Genomic DNA, 9747 nt, shown 5'->3' with positions numbered 1-9747 from the left:
TTTGGAGAAATGTCTGTTCAAGTTTTTGCCAATTTTTAATTTGGGTTATTTATTATTTTTTTGGAGTTGGGGAGCTCTTTATATATCTTGGATATTAGCCTCTTATGAGATATCTGGTTTGCAAATCTTTTCTCCCATTCTGTAGGTTGGTTTTTCACTCTGTTGATTGTTCACTGTACAAAAGTTTTCAGGTTGACGTAGTCTCATTTGTCTATTTTTGCTTTTGTTGCCTATGCTATTGGTGCCACATCCAAGTAATCACTGCCGAATCCAAAGTCATGAAGCTTCCCCCTATTTTTTTCTTCTGAGAGTCATTAACATATCAATTCAGGTCTTATGTTTAGATCTTTAATCTATTTTGAGGTAATTTTTGTACATGGTGTGAGTGTCCAGCTTCATTCTTTTGCATGTGGAAATCCAGTTTTCTCAGCACCAGGTGTTAAACAGACAGGAAAGTTTTTAAAAGCATAAAGAGGAAAATTCAAAGGACCCGTAGTCTTATCACCAAAGAGAAGCACGTTCTTATGTGTATAAAACATAGTTTATTCTGAGATATGGTTCCCCCCGCCCCACATTTTAACAAATTAGAACTCAGGATGATGACTGATTACAGATAATGGAGTGTCACAATTAATTGGCAATGTAGTTTTCCTTTTTAGTGGCACATAACTGTTTTTAAAAATTGATGAATGTGGCCTTCTAGACGACGCCGCCCGGACCTACCTGCACTCAGCCACGGTCACCCCCATCGTGTTCTTCCACATCACTGTCCACGGCGAGCCCTTGGGCCGCGTCTCTTTAGAGCTGTTTGCAGACAAAGTTCCAAAGACAGCAGAAAACTTTCATGCCCGGAGCACTGGGGAGAAAGGATTTGGTTATAAAGGTTCCTGCTTTCACAGAATGATTCCAGGATTTATGTGCCAGGGTGGTGACTTCACACGCTGTAACAGCACAGGTGGCAAGTCCATCTATGGGGAGAAGTTTGATGATGAGAATTTCATCCTGAAGCATACAGGTCCTGGCATCCTGTCCATGGCAAAGGCTGGACCCAACACAAACGGTTCCCAATTTTTCATGTGCACTGCCAAGACTGAGGGGTTGGATGGCAAGCACGTGGTCTTCAGCAAGGTGAAAGATGGCACGAAGATTGTGGAAGCCATGGGGCGCTTTGGATCCAGGAATGGCAAGACGAGCAAGAAGATTCACCATTGCTGACCATGGACAACTCTGATGCATTTGACTGGTTTTTTCTTAACCAGACCATTCCTTCTGTAGTCAGGAGAGCACCCCTATCCCATCTGCTCGGAACACCCCATAATCTTTGTGCTCTCGCTGCAGTTCATTGGTTTCCGTATTTTCTTTGCCCCTTCCAAGTCTAGCTGGGTTGCAGAGTTAAGTTTATGATTATGAAATAAAAGTTAAACAAAAAAAATTGATGAATTTGATGAAATGGGGCATAGATAATAATACAGTGAGGAGAGTGATCAACCTCGTATCTTCACATTTGTATATTTCATGGTGTCCTGATTTTTCTCCCTGTTGTAGGATGAGTATTTCCCATGTCCTTAAAAGTGGATCATTTCCTCAATTGTAATAGATGTGCTACTCTGGTTCAGGATAGTGGGGGAAGCTGGACATGGTGGAGGGAGGGGGTGATATGGGAACCCTCTGTGCTTTCCACTCAATTTTGCTATGGACCTAAAACTTCTCTAAACAGTAAAGTCAATTTAAAAAAAAACACACCACACACACAAAAAAGTAGACAATTCTTGAATCCTTTGCTTTCTGAACCGCCTGCCATGAGTCACGGCCAACCCTAGGCTGCAGTATGGTTGCTCCTTCGTGAGGTCACTGTGGGTTTGTCCAAGTCCACTTCTTAGCTGGGTAGGCCCAGGAGCTGGATATTGTACTTCTTCTGGGAGTGAGCAGCTGTAAGTGCGTGGTGTGACTTCTGTTTTCTAAACTTACGTGTACCATTTTTAATGTAGACCTTTCGCATTGGCAAAGCTACTCTGAAACTTGACCAGAAGGTGAGAACTGGTTTCAGAACACAGAGCTCCTCGTGGACAAGAATCAGGCTCTACCCTCCTCCATGTCGTGTGACAGTGAGAGCATCCAGTCATTCATTCCTTCAACAAATCCTCATTGAGCACCTACTATGCGCCAGACCCTGTTCTCAGTGCTGGGGCTATCGTAGTGACTGAGCCGCACAGATCCCTGCCCTCATGGAGCTTCCATTCTTAAATAAGCACACATATGGTATATCAGACAGTGGTAAATACCGGGGAGAAAGATAAAGCAGGGAAGAAGGAAAGGATGCTCTGGAGGTGTAGACTAAATACACTCACAAACTCTTTGCTGCTTTTCCCATCTGAAGGTAGAGTCTATTTCCTGCCCTTTTGGATATGGGCAGGCCATCTGACCCATAGAAAGTAGTGAAAGTGATGAGTAAATTCTGACGCTTAGATTCAAGGGACATTACAGCTTCTGTCTTCACTGTCTTAGACCCCTGTCCTGAGACCACTGTGTAAGGAAGGCAGTCTAGCGACTGGAGGATGAGAAGCCACGAGGAGTCTCCCCACTGAAAGCCAGCAGCACCTGCCAGACATAGCAGTGTGGCCATATCTTGGACTTTCCGGCGCAACTGAGCCTTCAGCTGAATGCAGCTAGCTGCATGCACACCCAGCAAAGGAGCTGCCAGCCTACCCACAAAATTGTGGAAACAATAAATTGTTCTTGTTGCAAGCCACTACATTTTGAAGGTGTTTTGTTATGTAGCAATAGTTCATGATAGAGGAGGTTACATACAACTAACACACTTTTTGGTTCTAGGTTTGTGGGCTGGTGTTATTTGCATGGAATAGCTGAAACTTTTGTGATGCTGGATGAATATGGCAGGGGCCATGTCCAGTGTCCCCTCAGGGGCCATTCAATCTCAGTTTCCTCATCCACAAAATGGGAGAGTTAGTTAGCTATTAACCGCAGCCCTGCATTAGTTAAAAATTGAACAACCTTCTTCATTATTCACTGCTCAAGTCAGCAGGGGAGTGAAATGCCGCTTGACCCTTTTTCCTTGGGTGCAGTAGCAACCTGACACTTTTTCCTTTGGTCAAATTTCATAGTCCCTTTACCAGCACGGAAGCTCTAAATTAAGGCCGCTCTTAATAGGAGAAAAAGTTAACACAACTTGAAACCGGTTTGGAAGAGTATATGGCTATATTTGTAGGCATTTAAATTAACCCTGCTTTTCATACTTAGGGTTAATGCAATTTGTTTTTTTCTCTTTTTCTTCCCCTTCTCAGTGACCTTTTCCTGTCTCCTCCACTTGGTATTCACTCTTAGCAAAATGCTTACAAGTGGCTTTGTAATTTATAGGGGACAGGGGCCTCACAGGTGGATTATGGGCTAAATCAGGCTCCTCAGAGCACCACTGCTACGCAGCTGCCGCCCTTGGGGTTCTCTCGTTCCTTGAGCAGGATCCTGCCATTGTGGGTAGTCAGAGTTCTCCAGGGGCCTCTGGACAGTTAGAGATGCATCTGGTTAAGGTCAGAGGACTGATGGACCACGTCATTCCCCAAGATGGGTTCTGTTTGGCTGGATTCCTTTTGGGAAAGATGGATCTCGTGACAGGAAGCCTGGTAGAGAAGAAGCTGCTGAAGGCCGTTCATGCATCTATTGCTGTTTCATGCATCTATTGCTGTGCAACCAACTCTCTTGAAACATAGAAGTTTAAAATAAAACTCACTATTTTTCATGGTTCTCTGGAATGAACAGGCAGTTCTACTTCATCTAGTGTTGGCCAGGGTGTTGGGATGCTGGGATCCCAATATGGCCTCATCCACGTGGCTGGCACTACCTGGGAGCTTAGTTGAGGCTGTTGACTAGGGACCTCAGTTCTTCATGTGGCTGCCGGGGCTTCCTTATAGCATGGCAGCTGGCCTCTACGTAAGAAGGAGCATTTTGAGAAGAAGGAAGCAGAAACTTCCTTAAGGCCACGTAAGGCCAGAGCTCAGAAATCCCAGAATGTCACTTCTGCCACAAGTGATGCATTTTTGTATCTATTGATCAAAATAGTCACAGGGCCAGTGCAAATTCGAGGGGAGGAGAAATAAAGTCCACCTCTCAATTGGGGAGTGGTCTGCACATAGGGACAGAGTAAGTCGATGGTGACTATCTTTGGAGATGCTCTACCACAGCTGTCATTCATTGAGTGTCGACACTGATTGGTGCCCAGCCCTGGGGCTGGATCTTACAGAAGAAGCGCAGAGGTATGAGGTGGGTCTTCTTTGTCTCCACCCTCAAAAAAAGACTTATCTTGAGGGCTCTCTAGTGGGACAGGTTGGACTAGAGCCTCTCCCCGTCTCCTCCTAACCCTGACACTCTCCAAAGTCAATGTTCACAACACCCCCACTCTCCACCTGCAGGCGAAGGCATGACGAGTCTGGCCCAGATGCTGCCAGAACCCAGCAGAGCCCAGCGTTTGGTCTGTGGCAGCCGTCTGGACTGGATAAGCTGGGAAAGCCAAGGAGGGGCAGAGCGGACCAGTTGGGCTAGAATGCAGGGGCTGAGGGTCTCACAGGCAACCTGAGGTTTAGTGCCATCCATCAAACAACTGCAGAAAAGCGTCTCAGACTTCAGCACCTTTGCTCTCTGGCTTTGGGTTGTTTTGTTTTGTTTTTTAAAACCCAGAGGCCATACCAGTGCCCTGGAGCCCAAATCAGAACCCAATATCAAAGTCAGAGCTTGGAGTGAAAGCCAGGGCTAAACCAAGAAAGGCAGAAGGTAGAAAGGAACTTCCTGCAGCCCCAACCGAGCCACCTGATTAGTTCCAGGTGGGACTGGCTTGAAGTTGGCTCTGACTTCCTGGGCCATAGAGCCTACAAACTTGCCCCATGGGCGTGGAGCACTACTGACCCCTCAGCCCACCTTAAGGTACAGCCTGGCCAGCCCGGCTGACGCACACTAGAACCACCCTCCTTCCTGGGTCTCTGCTCTTGCTTCTCATCGTGCAAACAGGGCTCACAAATTCCCAGTTCCACGGTCTTGTTCCCAGAGTGCCCTACTGCCATGTCTTCTTCACCACTCCTCTGCTCACTGATTGCCGACCCAGGCTGCAGGTCTCAGCACATGGCTGCCTTCCCCTGAAGTCTTCCCAGCCTGTAGTTACCTCTCCCCACCCAGAGCAACCCACTCCTTGGGAGAACTAGTTGTGTCCTGCTCTGGATGACTTCCCTTTCCCAGGCGCACGAGTATGAATCCTGGGTGACTTGTGGCCAGCCCCTCTGTGGTTCAGTTTCCTCATCTGTAAAATGGGGGTGCTACTGCCACCCATTGAGGTTGTCATGAGGATTAAATGATGCAATACATGGCAAGCACTTAGAACACTGCCTGGCACACAACAAGCCCTAAATACATGTAAGCGAGCACCAACTACCTCATCATAGCCTCCTGAAAGCCAAGCACTGCATTAGGCACAGGGGTTGGGGAGGGGAGGAATGATGCCAAATCCCACTTGCCCAGGGCTCAGAACTCAGAGTGCAGACAGCCAGAGAGACTGACCAGAAGGGAACCTCTTCAACCTTCACCACGCGTTGCCCGGCTGACCACGGGTCACTGGACCCGACAATGGTTAGTGGTGCTGTGCCTGTGTCATGCAGGGCCTCTGGTCCCGCTCCCCGCATAAGAACACAGGACATGGTGAGGCCAAAAAGGAACACCCATGGAGCTGTAGATAGGGGAGTCATAGCACTATATTCTCGCTGGCGGCTGGGTTGGAGACACAGGTATCAAGAGCCACACGATCCGCAGTCTGTCGTCCGTTTCTCTGCCTGTCAGCCAGCCAGCCAGCCAGCCAGCCAGCCAACCAACCAACCAACCCCTTGCTAACTGCAATCCACTCTTGCTAGCATAGCCACAGCAGTTATATTAGTGACCAATGGCTAACTGGTTACAGCTGATGGCCATTTGATCACAGCTGATGGACATTTACTACCCGAGCAAGCGTCTTCCCACGTGAGATCAAGAGCCTGGAAACTGCTCTCTGGGACTCTGTCCCCATAGCCTGTTGTCCCTGAGAGCCCTGGGCCTGAAAGTGAGGGGATGCAGGAATAGCTGTGTCCACCCTTGGGTGTAGTTTAGTCACTTTTTGGAGACAGGTTGACTGGGGTAGACCCTCCCAGCAGGGCTATGAGACGCCTGGCTCCCCAGCCCAAGTGACCACCAAAATCTAGTTGGAGACTAGATTCCTCATCTCACTCAGCAAAAAAACCGCAAACAAGAAGAAAAAACAGGCCTTACCTGCGTCCAAGTTCAAGCTGCCTTCATCTCAGCAACCCACTACCTGGTCCGCTGCAGCTCTCGGAGACTCAGCTCTGAGGAGGCGGCTCTAAGACCCTGCTACAACCCTGCTCCCTGCCTGCTAGTTCTCTTAAGGCCTTTGCACCTGCTGTTCCTGTTCCCGTGTCCTCCCCAATCTCCCTCACCTGGTTACCTGCTTCTCTTTCCGGCCTCAGTTGGAGTCCTCCCTGACTCCTCAAGTGGTATCGGCAATGATTATGCAGCAGTGATTGTCACCCCTGGCTGAATCACTCCATGCTGGAATCACCTGGGGGGCTTTGAAAAACCAACCAACCCCATGTCCACTCACACCCCTACCACCCAAGGGCAGATCGCTGGGCTGAGGCACCATACATACACCTCGTTTTCTTGCACTTTGCTTTTTGTGCTTCCAAGACGTTGTTTTTAACAAAGTGAAGGCAAGACCCTCCACTAGCAAAAACATTGCAACTCGCTTTACTGCCCTAGTGGCTTAATTGTGGCAGCCTGGAACTGAACCGGCAGTATCTCCGAGGTAGGCCTGTATCTACTTGGTTTAAAAGTTCCCCCAGGTGATTCAAATTTGTAGCCAGGATTGAGAAGCTCCCATCCAGCATGCTAGAAACTCCCTGTGCCACGAGGGTGGGGAGTGGGTCTGCTTTGCTCACTGCCACAAGCCCAGCACCTACGGCTGATTGGATAAGTGAGACCCACCCTTGGTCTGCCAGGCTCTGCGCTGCCTCACCAGTCCCAGCTCCCAGCCATAGGATCCTGAAAGGGCTGTGCTTTCTACAAGCCTCCCCCACGTGTGGTTCCTAAATTCTACAATCCTTCAGGACTCTGCTGAAACAGCCCTTCCTTGGGGAAGCTGTCCCTGACCCCCGACTGGCCTCAATCCCCTAGCCGCGAGCTCCCACAGCCCCCTGGACTTTTCCCTTGGTGTCTCTTATCACCCGGGAGTCAGCTGTGTCTCTCTCCACCCCTAGGACAGAAGCTTTTGCTGTCTTTTCTGTACCAATTCCCTGCGATGGGCACAGAGCGTGGCACAGTGCTGCTCAGCAGATTAAGCTGGTTGATTGAGTGATCTCGTGCCCAGATACTGGGGACCCATTCAGGAGACTTTGCTCTAGTTCCAGATGATTCTAAATGGCCCTGGTGGGATCTGACAATGAAACACTTTGTAGGAATTGTGACCTCTAGGGGGCGTAGGGATGACGTCGTCTGTTATCGTAGACTGTCAGAAACCCGTCTCCAAGACTGGTGAGTGGAAATACCTGTGCAGAGGGCACAACCTGTACACACAAGCAGTGCTTGCTCTCACCTCTCTCCAGAATAGTAAACTGAGTTGAATTGTGTCCCCCAAGAAGATACTTTGAAGTCCTAAGCCCCGCTACTTGTGAATGTAGGCTTATTTGGAAACAGGGTGTTTGTAGATGTAATCGAGTTAAGATGAGGACATACTGCATTAGGGTGGGCCCTAATCCAATGTCTGGCATCCTTATAAGAAGAGCAAGATTTGGAGACGTACACACAGAAGGAAGATGAAAGCATTAAAGATTAGAGTTACGCGGCCACAAGCTAAGGAACACCAACCACTGCTGGCAACCACCAGAAGCTAAGAGAGGCCTGGAACAGATTCTCCCTCAGAGCCCCCTGAAAGAACAAACCTTGCTGATACCTTGATTTTGCACTTCTGGCCTCCAGAACTGTGAAAGAATGAATTTCTGTTGTTTTAAGCCACCCACTTTGTGACACGTTTTGATGGCTGCCCTAGAAAACTAACACAATAGAGGAGATGCTTTGAGAGAGAGTCTTTTGGGGAAGATGAGTCTTACCTCCTGAAATCCAGTTGTGATTCTGCCAGTACTTACTGGATCCTCATCTGGGGCCTGGACTCATGCTACTCGGTTACTCCTCGTCACAACTCCATGGGTAGGAACTGTTATTTCCTTTGCTTTACAGATGAGGCCACTGAAACTCATAGAGGTGAGTACCCTGCTCAGTCATGGAAGGGGGTCCAAACCTAAGCCTCTGATTGCAAGTCCAGGAATCTTTCTGTGAACAGTCAGTGCTTAGAAAGTGTTAACGGCTTGATTATTGTGAAACGTCACCAATAAATGGAAGTTTAATACTGGGGTTCTTTAGCAACACCCCTGTCTTCCCCCTGGTCCTCAGGATACCATTGTTCTCCCCTCCACTTTCTTGACTATTCTGACTTCACCTCCGTGTCGAGTCCTTTTCAGGGTTCCAGATCTCTACACACGCCAAGGCAGGACACAACCGGGCTACAGCTTCTGGAAAGGCCAGCAGTTGCTTCTGAATGGCTGGGGTGGGAAAGGCAAAACCAGCCTCGAAGAAAGTAGTGGCAAACTAAGAAGGAACCTATTTCTGAAACTGGGGTGCAAGACAAGCACTCAGGAATTGCAGACACCTGACTGGCAGCAGAAGCGCCCTGGAAAGGGTTGGGAACAGGCTTGCCAGATGAAACAATGATGCCCAGTTACCTCTGAATTTCAAATATACAATGAGTATCGCATGGAACATACTTAAACTAAAAAATTATTTATCTAAAATTCAAATTTAACTGGGTAGCCTGTATTTTTTATTTGCAAAATCTGGCAACCCTAGTTGGGAAGGAAAGAGGCCCGTGAGGAGGATGGAGGGAATAAAGGTCTAGAACACAGTTCCCAGTGTTGGAAGATGAATCCCCGTGAGCCCACGACAGCGTGTCAATCCAGTTAGGAGGCAGTCATCTGGCTGCCCTGGCAGATCCACGGCACAGGCCTGTGTGGCGAAGTGCAGGGGCCTGGTCCTGCCTGTCCCAAGGGGCTGGCCAACACAGAGCAGACTCATCTCCTGGGTGACCTGTGAACCCGTTTGACACCTGGAACCCCAGCATAATAATATGAGGCAGACAGGGAGAGGGCAGAAATCTGGGGGTCTGGGCCACCCAACCTGGGCACAGCTCGATACTCTAGGGCTTGGCAGGACCAGCGCAAGCAGTGTCGGTGAGAAACCAGGCTCGAGTGGAAGACTTGGGTCCATAACTCAGGGGAGCCACAGTGGCTGGCATGGAGGAAGATGGCACTGGGACCCCATTAGAGTGACCAGAGCAAGCTGAGACACCTGGGAGGCTCTTGCTGAAAAAGTGAACGTGGCTGCAGCAAGGACAAAGTTTTCAAAGCTCACAGCCCCGTGGCTGCAATTGTGGTGTTACATGAGCTTCTGGGATCCACATCGCCTCCTCTAGTGACAGCAGGTGAAAACGATGGTCTGTAATGTGACTCCCTGCCCCTGGAGGACAGGTGGACAGCACCAGTCACCCGGGTATGCTTGGTGAGGCCTGGTCTTCTTAAGGGAGGTGGTCTATCCCCAGGAGCCCTGGAACCAGGCCTTATCTCTTCCACCCTCCCTTCCCCACCACAGAAACTC

At 49.0% G+C, this 9747-nt stretch overlaps 1 pseudogene; it reads left to right on the top strand.

The window, feature by feature from the left end:
* The first annotated feature begins 766 nt into the window (after positions 1 to 766).
* LOC109457639 (peptidyl-prolyl cis-trans isomerase A) lies at positions 767 to 1353 on the top strand (annotated as a pseudogene).
* The last annotated feature ends 8394 nt before the right edge of the window (positions 1354 to 9747 follow it).

The sequence above is a fragment of the Rhinolophus sinicus genome, linkage group LG15 (genome assembly GCF_036562045.2).
Source record: "Rhinolophus sinicus isolate RSC01 linkage group LG15, ASM3656204v1, whole genome shotgun sequence".
NCBI lineage: Eukaryota > Metazoa > Chordata > Mammalia > Chiroptera > Rhinolophidae > Rhinolophus > Rhinolophus sinicus.
This window is presented reverse-complemented; position numbering and strand designations above follow the sequence as displayed.